The sequence below is a fragment of the Grus americana genome, chromosome Z (genome assembly GCF_028858705.1).
Source record: "Grus americana isolate bGruAme1 chromosome Z, bGruAme1.mat, whole genome shotgun sequence".
In the NCBI taxonomy this organism is placed as follows: Eukaryota; Metazoa; Chordata; class Aves; order Gruiformes; family Gruidae; genus Grus; species Grus americana.
The window spans coordinates 87,327,041-87,337,897 of NC_072891.1; the positions used below are offsets into that span (position 1 = coordinate 87,327,041).

A 10,857-nucleotide genomic window follows, 5' to 3' on the forward strand; every position below is an offset into this window, starting at 1 on the left:
GAGAGACAGGGAGGTGCTGGAGCGAGTCCAGAGGAGGCCACGGAGATGATCCGAGGCTGGAGCACCTCTGCTATGGAGACAGGCTGAGAGAGTTGGGGTGGTTCAGCCTGGAGAAGAGAAGGCTCTGGGGAGATCTTATAGCAGCCTTCCAGTACCTAAAGGGGCCTACAGGAAAGCTGGAGAGGGACTGTTTCTCAGGGAGTGTAGTGATAGGACAAGGGGTAATGGGTTTAAACTAAAGGAGGGTAGATTGAGATGAGATGTGAGGAAGAAATTCTTCCCTGAGAGGCACAGGTTGCCCAGAGAAGCTGTAGACGCCCCATCCCTGGAAGCGTTTAAGGCCAGGCTGGATGAGGCTTTGGGCAACCTGGTCTAGTGGAGGGTGTCCCTGCCTGCAGCAGGGGGGCTGGGAACTAGATGATCTTTGAGGTCCCTTCCAACCCAAACCATTCTATGATGCTAAGATATAAAATACCCAAGAGCTCATGCATTGCCTTTATCAAGCCAATCCCAGGAGGTGGCATGCCTCAGAAGACTACATAGTAACACATTCAAACCAATGTTCAGAGAAGACTGGAGGTGGAAAACACCAAACTACATGAGGACAGGATTTCATATCAGTAAAAAGATTAAGCTGTACTCCAGAAAGGAAAATGGGTTACAGGGACAGTCCAAGGTATTTTCTGCCCAGGCATCAATATGTATTTGAACCAGAGAAAACAGGCAAGAGTCATTGTTTTGACAAAGGATTTGCGATTTCAGAATTCAGAGAGTCCTTGTTTACAATCACCAAAAGTGATTGCATCCTTTGTGCACCTGAAACAAGACAAACCACATTTTTGCTTCAAATAACATTAAGTGCCAGGTCCTACACTTGGGTCACAACAACCCCAGGCAACGCTACAGGCTTGGGGAAGGGTGGCTGGAAAGCTGCCTGGAGGAAAACGACCTGGGGGCATTGGTCAACATCCAGCTGAACGCGAGCCAGCAGTGTGCCCAGGTGGCCAAGAAGGCCAACAGCACCCTGGCTTTTATCAGAAATAGTGTGGTCAGCAGGAGTAGGGCAGCGACCATCCCCCTGTACTCGGCTCTGGTGAGGCTGCACCTACAGTGCTGTGTTCAGTTTTGGGTCCCTCAGTACAAGAAGGACATTGAGGTGCTGGAGCGTGTCCAGGGAAGGGCAACAAAGCTGGTGAAGGGTCTAGAGAACAAGTCCTATGAGGAGTGGCTGAGGGAACTGGGGTTGTTGAGCCTGGAGAAAAGGAGGCTGAGGGGAGACCTTATCACTCTCTACAACTACCTCAAAGGAGGTTGTAGTGAGGTGGCTGCTGGTCTCTTCTCCCAAGTAAGAACTGATAGGGTGAGAGGAAACAGCCTTAAGTTGTGCCAGGAGAGGTTTAGATTGGATATTAGGAAAAATTTCTTCACCCAAATGGTTGTCAAGCACTGGAACAGGCTGCTCAAGGAAGTGGTTGAGCCGCCATCCCTTGGGGTATTTAAAAGATGCGTAGATGTGGTACTTAGGGTTTAGTGGTGGCCTTGGTAGTGCTGGGTTAACGGTTGGACCTGATGATCTTAAAGGTCTTTTCCAACCAAAACGATTCTATGATTCTAATTTGGCTTGGTATTTAACTTTTACTACACCATAAAGGCTGAAGTCCTCAAACAGAATCAAGATAGACCCCACAATGAAGCTGAGATCTTGTACAAGATCAATTGAAAATTATAAGACTAGATTTGAGTTGTATATACTGCATACTACGCACATACTGCTTTTGGTGAGGTATCAGCTACTTCAGGCTACTAAATACATGCAATGCATCTAAGTCAATATCAAAATGCGTATGAGTGGTGTATTTCTGGATATGCACATTCCATCTGTCTTTCCCTCCCACTTCGGTGATACCTCACCTGTCAGCAATAGCTGGCCATAAAGACTCCCCTGAACCACCCATGGGCTGCACATCCCCATCATCCCCTAGCAAACAACCCAACATCTCCAGCACATGATGGGTAGCATCCCATCACACCACATGGTGTGCAAATGCCTATTCAGATGAAGGACAGAGATTCTCCCAACTGAGTAGTGATGGTTTCAGTAGCCAGTCTCTGCAGCCTTCGTGAGGCTGACAGCCAGCTCCAGTTCACATCCGGGGGAGCCGAGGAATGTCAGATGAAATCTTCCGCTGAATCAGATCCAGCCAGTGGGACTCAGGGGAGGCATCAGTGGTACAAACAGCAGACATTGAGTCGAGCAGCCTTTTGAAGAGCAGCAGGAAAGGGAACAGCTTACTTCTATAATCAAACAAATGACCACAAGTGAAAAGAAACTATACCAAATTGTTTAGCTACAAGTAGTTTTACTATAAATACAAACAGTCGGAGCCAGGAAAATTTTATGGGCAAGCAATGAAAAAACATCTATGAAATCCTGACTGGAAAACAACTATTTTGCCTGTCTCTGGACTAAGGCCTATGAAATGAAACCAGCAGGGTCAGAACCAAAGAAACACTCCTTGACGTAATGCAGTAAAGCTACAGAACTTGCCATGGGCAAGTACGTGTGAATTCAATAGCCATTACATAGGTCCATCAAATAAAAATCAATTGTGAGCTATTCAATATTTAGATGCCACCTCTACCTGGGGAAGGCACTAAACCACAAGTCACTGGAGGCATAGTTTTACATACACTTACCTGTCTGGCTTTCAATTTTACAGCTTGCTTTGGTATTTTCAGAAGGTTTTAGGAGAGAACTATTAATTTCTTTAATGTAAAATTGATTTGGTAAAAATCAGTAAGGAAGCATTTTCTTCCTAACATTTTTATAATATGCTTAAAAAGATAATTAACCTTTGAATAAAAAGTGTGCTCAGTAGATACTTAAATACTTGCCTCTTCACTGCTAGAAGAAAACACACCACAGCAGATCCAACAGCCCAAGAGAGGCGAGGCTCCTGCTACTAAACATCCCCAGGTCCCAGAAGGAGAGCAGGAGAAGATGCATTCCCAGTGGGCACGAATGCACAGTACACTCATATATGCTATGAGACACACTCACAACTCACACAAACACAGGCAGCAGCAGATGCCCATCCTGCTCCCCTATCTGGCAGAGCAGAATGGAAGTCCACCTGCAAGAACATATGTACAGTTGCACAACGTGGACCCCTCCAGCAGCTGGCCCTCCCAGTAGCTGTCCCCTGGGTCCCAGTCTCCAGGCATATGAGCCCCTGAGGCCACAGCCTGGCTCCTGTTGCCAGGCCATAGGTACAGAGTCAGCCAGGACTCCCGTGGTCCCACACCTGACCTTCCATGTTCTCACCCCTGTAGACACAGGCACTCTCACACCCAGAGCTGCCCTTGGGGACCCACAGACCCCCTTGATCCCAGCCCAATTCACCAGCTCATCCAGGTTGATCTTTGCTGGCCATCAGACACTCAAACATCCACACATGCTCCAGTCAACACCCCATGGACACAGAGACCCTCTGCCCTGTGGCTGCACTCACACCAACCAGAGAGCCCTCACCCAGAACAGAGCCAGGAAGGAATTTCATTAGGAACAGGACAGATGGCCCTGATCAGGTACAGGGCATGGCCGGACAACTGCCTACACACAACCAACCCTTTTCCTCCCCTTACTCCTCTGTTCCCACACTTGTTCCTCCCCAAACCCCCTAAACTCCTCCTTTGTCCCGCTTTTGGTTCCTCCCCTAAACATCCCGTAATAAGTCCTGTGGGATCCCAAGCTGGTTTTCCCTGCAGCCCACGTGTCCCAGCAGTTCTGGACAGAACTGCTCTGCAACTCACCATGATACTGGGCAGAGGCCCTGCAGTGACTGCCCTGGCAGGGGTCTGGACAGGGTGCTCCTTCCTCCGGGTCCTTGATTCAGGGTCCCACCTGTGCCCCTCTGGGCCTGCAATGGGCTGGCTCCAGGGATCGACCTGGGAGCAGCCCCCCAGGGTACTGTTTGTGCTCCCCCTCCTGCCATTGCCTCTCCAAGCTCCCTTGGGGCTGTGCAGAGGAGCTTGATGATGTAATCAAACATTTATGGTGGCACATAGTAAAATATTCCTCATATATGTGGATGAAGATAAGGCCTAAATTTCTAAAACTAAGCCTTCAATATTAAGAAAGCATCAGGATTAAAAATACCTAATTGGGAAGACGATGTACAAGTGTTCACAATTACAGAGCCTGTGTATTAATCTCCCATTAGTTATTAACCTCTGTCAACTCCAACAGAATTTAACAAAGTAGAGATTAGATACTGAATTCCCACATTTTTTGTTGAACATGGTTCAGGTTTTATTAGCGCATATTTCTACTGCTTTTACTGGTAAGAATTTCTTCATATGGTTTCTTTATTTCTTGTTGAATGATTAGTATTGATAATATTATGTAGACCTACAGCCCCTTTTTCCATCAAATCCTTCTGCTTCAATACTTAAGCTGCAGCAAGATGGGACAAGGCAAGTATTTAAGTACACTTGCACTAAAACTACTGCAGAATCAAACACTTTTATCTCGCTTCTTTAAAAAATGTAGTTAACCGACTATAAAATAGTGTGAAAAATAACAACTCTGAATAATCTATTTAAAATTTTATTACTATGTCAAATTGTACTGCAATCCTGAGCCACTATCAAGAAGTCAAACATACACAGTCAAATAAACAAACAAAAAAAATCAAACGCAACCTCAAGTTCCCCCTAAAGATTCTTTCAAAAAGTTTTTAAAGTACTTGATTTTGTGTTACTGTGTTGGGTTTGCATGGCAAGGTTTTGGTAGCGGGGCAGGGCTACAGGGGTGGCTTCTGTGAGAAGCTGCTAGAAGCTCCCCCTGTGTCTGATAGAGCCAATGCCAGCCGGCTCCAAGACGGGCCCGCCGCTGGCCAAGGCCAAGCCAATCAGCGCCTCTGTGATAACACAGTTAAGAAGGGAAACAAAACAGTTAAAAAGAAAAGCTTTTGCAGCCGGAGAGAGGAGTGAGAAGATGTAAGAAACTCTGCAGACACCAAGGTCAGTGCAGATGGAGGGGGAGGAGGAGCTCCAGGCGCCGGAGCAGAGATCCCCCTGCAGCCCGTGGTGAAGGCCATGGTGAAGCAGGCTGTCCCCCTGCAGCCCATGGAGGAAGGATGAGGGGGTGTAGAGATTCCACCTGCAGCCCGTGGAGGACCCCACGCCAGAGCAGGTGGAGGCACCTGAAGGAGGCTGTGGCCCGTGGGAAGCCCACGCTGGAGCAGGCCCCTGGCAGGACCTGTGCACCCATGGAGAGAGGAGCCCACGCCAGGGCAGGTTTGCTGGCAGGACTTGTGACCCTGTGGGGGACCCACACTGGAGCAGTTTGCTCCTGAAGGTCTGCACCCCATGGAAGAGACCACGCTGGAGCAGCTGGTGAAGGACTGTAGCCCGTGGGAGAGACTCACGTTGGAGAAGTTCATGAAGGACTGTCTCCCGTGAGAGGGACTCCATGCTGGAGCAGGGGAAGGACGAGAGGAGTCCTCCCCCTGAGGATGAAGAAGCGGCAGAGACAACGTGTGATGAACTGACCGTAACCCCCATTCCCCGTCCCCCTGTGCTGCTGAGGGGGGGCAGAGGTTGAAGCCAGGAGTGAAGTTGAGCCTGGGAAGATGGGAGGGGTGGGGGGAGGTGTTTTAAGAGTTGATTTTATTTCTCATTCCTCTACTCTGTTTTGCTTAGTGATAAATTAGATGAATTCCCTCTCTAAGTTCAGTCTGTTTTGCTCGTGACGATAATTAGTGAGTGATCTCTCCCTGTCCTTATCTCGACCCATAAGCTTTTTGTTATACTTTTTCTCCCCTGTTTGGTGAACGAGGGGAGTGAGAGAGCGGCGGTGGTGGGCACCTGGCCCCCAGCCAGGGTCAACCCACCACAGTTACTAAAACCAACAACAAAAGCTGCCTCAACTATATCATTCAGCAGAGTGATATCCGAAGAAATCTCACAAATACACTACTGAAAACTTTAGACTAGGTACTTGTTTTTTCCTTATCAGATAAATAAAGGACACTATTATTTGCACCTCAAACTCCATTCCCAACAATCTGTATTTAAATGCATTTGATAGTCTAGGTACCAAGCCTGCAGGAATCCCTGGCATATAGCCAAAGCTTGAAAATGTGCCAATATAATATTATAACATTAATAACTGTTTGCCTCTTAGCTTTAATTACATTTTATAAAACATTACAATAGACTTGTGCTGTGCTTAACCATTGTGCTTGAAATAATCCATCTCATAAAAAGCTCCCCTGAAGCCTGAAATACAAAAATAAATCTAGATGCAAGTCATATATGAGTGTTATTTCAGAAAACACTTTCTACTATCAGGTACGTTGTTTTTTTAACAAGCCAGCAGGACGGTGGGAGGGTAGAGGCAGGAAGAAACCAAAGTCCTTACTTTCTTTGACATCTTCAGCAAGTTTTGTCCCTTTGAGACACACAGAACACACAGAGGGTGTGTGTTGTCTGCTCTGAGACTGTTTTCAAACTGAACATATGGTGGAATTTTAGTTAACAGTAGTTAAAATTATTTCTGGATTTGCCCCATGTAGCTAGACTCCAGTGTTACACTGCTTTTGTGTATGCTACAATATGGGGAGCACCAGCCATGAAAGGCATTTTTTGTGTGTGTCCGACAAGTACCTGCAACCAGTGACTTTGATGACTGACGGTTTAGCTTACAGCATCTCATCTGAGGTGTTTCCTTAGCCACGTTTTATATATAGTTCAACTCAGTTTATCTTTGTATTGTCAGGGAGGATGAGTTACAACTTGTTTAAGAATCAGAAAGGATAAACTGCACTGCAAAAGCTGCTGCTGGTTGCATCAGCCCCCTCCAGAGAAGAGATTAGCATATGGATTAGTATTTTCTCATCATCTGAAAGGTACTGTCAGTAGATAGTCCAGCCTATGGCAACATCAACTCATTAATAAACAGTAACAGCACAGCCTGCCATCTGCAAACAGCGTCTTTGAAAGGAGCAACAAAAAGCTTCCTTAAAAAGGCTGCATTTTTCTTAGACCGTCTTGGTTATCTGCAGAAATGTACACTACCTGTGGTATGGCCATCCTCCTGCTTCCTCACAATTCCACTCACCTCCTCCCAGTCCAGTGATACATCTCTTGGTCTGCAGATCCTGCAGCACAGTGTGATAGTTCAGAGGAAGACACACTGGAGGAGACTGAAATGTGACATACCTGCATTTTGATGTCCCATCCAGCTTGTCACCAGGGGGTTGTTTCTTTGTTGTAATTCCACTATTTAACACACCTGTACAGCTATATATTCTGAACAGATTGAACACTGTTTCCTTATAATTCCTGGATAATCCTCTCATCATTTGGCCTTCAAGGACACTACCATAGCTTTCACAGGCATCAATCTCTCTCAAAAGAGTTGATGTACGTTTTTCTGGTCAACTTACACAAGCACAATGTTTTCTAGTTATCAGTAAGAAAGAGGAAAAGAAGATCATGAATTCTATTCTTGACCTTATGAAGCTAAAAAACTGTATTTAGATATGATAAAACAGCTGTTCCCAAGAGCACAACAGGCTTTTAGGCATTGCATTGTAAAACACCTGAAGAAAGCTGTTTGGGTAGTATCACAATTTGATTTATGTACAAAGGGAAAAGCAGAGAGTGGTGCTACACAGAACTGGCAATACAGCCATTTAAGGGCATGACAAGAAAAACCACCACCACCAAGGATTGATCTGAACTCACAGTTATGTTACCAGTTCAGAAAACCTCTCCTGAAGTTCATGGTACCGTGTCAGCCTCTGTCGCTGCCACCATTCTCATGAGAACCCAGTGCTGCAAAGGAAATTCAGTTGCCAGCTTCTCCTGTACCATCATCCCCAGTTCATGAATCAAACCACAAACACCATGCAGAACCAAGGGTCTGCGGGCAAGGATTCCAAAAGAAAAGGCAGCCACAGACAGCTCAGTGCCAGCATGACGTTATCTTGCTTAATGTGGCAATAATTTCTAAATCCAGCTCTTCAACTTCGCTATTTACCAGAGGTTCAAGAATTTTAGACAGCCATGTCCAACCACTTTCTCTGGTGATTCCTTTGCCTACACTTTTAACCCCACTGAAACTACAGCTAACTGCATAGTGAATAAATCTACTTTTGCCGGGAAGTGGTTTAAATCAAAGCAACAAATATTAGTTTGCCACCACCGCAATGGATTCATTAGTATTACATGTCTTGAGCCTAAGCAAGTAACTATATCCACATAACTGATTGAACAGATGATTACTGTATTTCAAATGAGAACTGCTGAGACAAAGAGAAAGAAAACTGAAAACACCTTCCCCACCACCCTTCTTCATTCTTCCCAGGCTCAACTTCACTCCCAACTCTTCTACCTCCTCCCCCTGAGCAGCACAGATATAGGCAATGGGAGTTGCAGTCAGTTCATAACACATTATCTCTGCCACTCCTTTCTCCTCATGCTCTTCTCCTGCTCCTGCTTCCCCTCCCATGGGAGACAGTCCTCCACAAACTTCTCAAGCGTGGGTCCTTCCCACAGCCTGCAGTTCTTCAGGAATGGACTGCTCCAGCGTGGGTCCCCCATGGGGTCACGAGTCCTGCCAGCAAACCTGCTCCAGTATGGGCTCCTCTCCATGGGTCCACAGGTCCTGCCAGGAGCCTGCTCCAGCACAGGCTCCAGCTTCCTCCAGGGCATGTCCACCTGCTCTACCATGGACCTCCATGGGCTGCAAGGGGACAACCTGCCTCACCATGGTCTTCTCCACAGGCTGCAGGGGAATTTCTGCTCCAGCACCTGGAGCACCTCCTCCCTCTCCTTCTGCACTGACCTTGGTGTCTGCAGAGTTGTTACTCCTCTCTCTGGCTGCTGTTGCACAGCAGTTTCTACCCCTTCTTAACTATGTTATCACAGAGATGCTACCACCGTCGTTGATGGGCTCAGCCTTGGCCAGCGGCTGGAACAGGCTCTGTCCAATATGGGGCAGCTTCTGGCATCTTCTCACAGAAGCCACCCCTGCAGCACCCCCACTACCAAAACCTTGCCACGAAACCCAAAACAAGCATGTACTAATGAAGAATTAAAAAGAAAATATTGCCTTAACCACAATTTAAAAGTCACACTAGAGGGTAACAATTTACATGATTTGAATGTATTATGCTGAATTAACTAAAATCCTACTGAGTAATTTTTGAAAGGTGGAAAAAGAAATTAAGCAGCTTTTTGTCAGTTCAAAGACAGTAACTTCCTTCTCTGTTTTCACACAGAAGCCACTCTGGATCTGTCTTTCCTGTATAACATATGGATTTACAGCTGAGTGCAACACAGTTAACAGCTCTACCACTGCAGAGCTTACCTGCGGTAGCATGACCATGAGAAAAACTGGCAATGAGTTAGGTCAATCCCTCAGAGACAAAACATACATTCCAGAGAAGCAACTGGTGTGCACCCAACTTCTGTACATCAACAGTACACGTATGCTGTTGTCCACAAGAAGAATTATGATTCAATAATTACACCAAATACAAGAAAGTAAAACCTAATTTATAACGTCATCTGACGATGTTTCTTTGAAAATTACAGAACATTAAATTAACTGACAGGTAAGAAAGGCAAGACTGTTGTTCCTGTGCTCATTCCTGAATGCACTGAAAGGCACTGCCCTGAAGAATTGAGTCATACCTTTTTTCTTTTTTTTCCATCACCAGGAATATCCAAGTTTTATGTCCCTCTCAAGACTCAAGATAGCATCTACATCTCACCCTTCCATCATTAGCAGTTCAAAATACATCCAGCTATTTAATTTTGTATCTTATACAAACACCACCGCACACAAGACAAAAAGACCCTCCAGCCATTCCTCGTCACACTCAGCAACGCAGCTTTCTGCACTTTGACCAGGCCAGAGCCAAACGCGCTTCAAGGAGCCCTGAGGCAGAGGCCAAGTGCCAGCTTCGTTCCACCAGACCCTGGCAGAAGGAGCGCCCGACCACCGCAGGGGCTCCGCACTCGCCCGTGTGACCCCGGCACCGCGGGCCCGCGCCTGAAGAGGCGGGGGAAGACCCGAGTCCCCAGCGGACGGAAACCCTGCGCAGAGAGCCGGAGGTCCGGGAGAAGCGAGGCCCCCACCGGCCCGCGGGGTGTCCTACGGCTTCTTCTCCAGCACTGCAGAACCGCGTTCCCCGCAACCCGGCGGAGCATCCGTCGCTGCTGCCATCCGCAGCCCTCCGCCCCGCCCGCCACACAGCCCGCTCCGCCCCGCCAAGCTCCGCAGCACCGCCGGCGGCGTGCCGATCTCCTGCGCTGCCGGCCGGGCGGCCGCCCTCTCCCGCACGCACCGGCGCCGCGGGCCACCCGCCCGCAGCTCGCCGCCCTCCAGCTGGCCCGGCGGGGTTGCCCAGGGCGGCACGGCGGAGGCCGGGAAGGGGCGGAAGCCGGGAAGGGGCGGCCGCCCACAGCAGGCACGCTCTCCGCTCCGCCTGGCCCCGGCCCAGCCGCCCACGTCACCCGCCGCCGCCGCCCCCTCCCCCACGCGCGCCCCCGGCCGCCCCCCCCCTCCCCTCCCCCCTTGCCTGGCACCGGCACAGCCCGCCGGGCCCGCCCCCGCTCACCTGCAGTCCCTGCCCCTCCCGCTGCCTCTGCTGTCCGGGCGGGAAGGGCCGCGGCGGGGCGCCCCGGGCGGCGGGAAGGGCCGGGCGCGGCCGTCGTCCTCGGCCCTGCGGCCCCGTCCCCCGCTCCCGCGGCTCCGCCCCCACGGGCCCTACGCTGCGGCGGCCGCGCCGGCGGCCGGAAGTGACGCCACCGCGCAGCGGCTCCCTCAGCGCGTGGCGA

The 10,857-nt window shown here is 48.9% G+C and overlaps 1 protein-coding gene across 2 annotated transcripts in view; it reads right to left on the minus strand.

The window, feature by feature from the left end:
- The window catches only part of LOC129199130 (zinc finger and BTB domain-containing protein 5), a 67,220-nt gene that overhangs the window by 11,454 nt on the left and 44,909 nt on the right, over positions 1-10,857 (minus strand). Inside the window, exon 1 of one of the 2 annotated variants that reach the window (XM_054809000.1) lies at positions 10,638-10,770. The exons of the other annotated variant lie outside the window; for it this stretch is intronic. The gene's annotated coding sequence lies outside the window, so the exon portion shown is untranslated. Of the gene's footprint in view, positions 1-10,637; positions 10,771-10,857 lie in introns of those variants that run through there. 2 annotated transcript variants of the gene reach the window in all.